Raw genomic sequence first — 1,427 nt, forward strand, 5'->3', positions numbered from 1 at the left:
TTTAAAAATCCAGTTTTATCATTTCCACCCTTCTCTTTGTTGCTGGGTTGTGGTTGCAAAGGGGATGACAGCTGGTTGCATCACTCACACACTTAGTTGTGGTGCTCACAGACACTTGGATGGTGTGCATCAGAGACCACCCACTCACTATGGGGCTAGAGACCCTGAAGAGCAGGGTCAGTGGGATCACTCTCAACAATGTGTGGCTGATTCCGGGTCAGCTCTGAGCCTCCTGTCCTCTGGCCCCTGATACTGGGTCTTATTAAAACAGAGCATCCGGTGCTCTGGCAACTTACGGTTATCTCTGGGGCAGAGAAAAACTCAACTTTCTATTTCATCACTAGGATGCTGGAGAGATAGAGGAGTAAATCCTGTAAATCCTCTCGAGAGTCTGCCCTGGAGGATGCATGGCGTAGTCTCAGCAGGTCAGGCTTGGTAAAAATACCAAGGCCAAATGGTGACCCCAGAACTGTACCCAAACCTGCTGTTGGTGCCTGTCCTTCAGAGCAGGGATGTCCACCTTGCCTCTCTCCCATGCAAATGCATCCTTCCTGTCCCCAGACAAGAGCCCCCCTCCCACCCTCCCTCTCCAACCCCACCCTGTGGCTCCAGGCCCCCTTGGCTGCGGGACTTTCTCCAGCTCTCCCCTCTGCATTGTCAAAACGGAAACAGACTGCGCAGAAGGAACGCGTTTGGTGCAGAGACCGGAGCCAGGGCAATACGCAGCCGATCCAGACAATCTGCTCCACTCCTCCCAAGGAGAGAGGAAAAGCTTTTATTACTCGCTGACAACCGAGGCAGCCATGGGAAAATTCTGGTGACCAGAGCAGAGCCAAGCAGGAGACGCATTGCTCCGAGGGGTGTATCTTGAAAATCTGGAGTGACTAGCTTCATGGTCATTTTCTTGGTGTGTGAGTCTCAGGGAAGTGGTAGAGATGCCTGTTGACTGCAGCTAAGCTCGCGGGTGCTCCAATAGCCAAGACCGTCCTGTGCAACCTCACGCAGTACTTCCTGCATGTTGTCAGTGCCTCTCACTCCTGTGCACTAGACACCCTAGTGATGGAGCTTTGGTAACCTTGAAGAAGGTTACACTGCCTGGCCTAATAGATAGCTGTTGGCTGCTCTGGTGTTTTGTATATTGCCCTTGGTCTGATTCTTTGCTCCCCTTGGAAGTGCTCCCATGCTTTTTTTTTCTTCTCAGAAAAGACATTCCAAGGCCCTTATTGTATCATCCAGATCTGTGGATGAGTCTACCCAGACCTGGCATTCTCCACTGTGCTCCCGGGACAAAACTCAGAGTCTCTCTACTCCAACCCTCACCCCACTTTCCTCTCACCTTTTCTTGTTCAGGAGGTGACAGGGCACCTAACATGGTGCCCAGAGCCCAGCTCTCTGCATTTCTGAGAAAGCCTTATTGGGATGGGCAA

This window comes from Sorex fumeus, unplaced genomic scaffold (genome assembly GCF_029834395.1).
Source record: "Sorex fumeus unplaced genomic scaffold, SorFum_2.1 ptg000034l, whole genome shotgun sequence".
Taxonomy (NCBI): Eukaryota; Metazoa; Chordata; class Mammalia; order Eulipotyphla; family Soricidae; genus Sorex; species Sorex fumeus.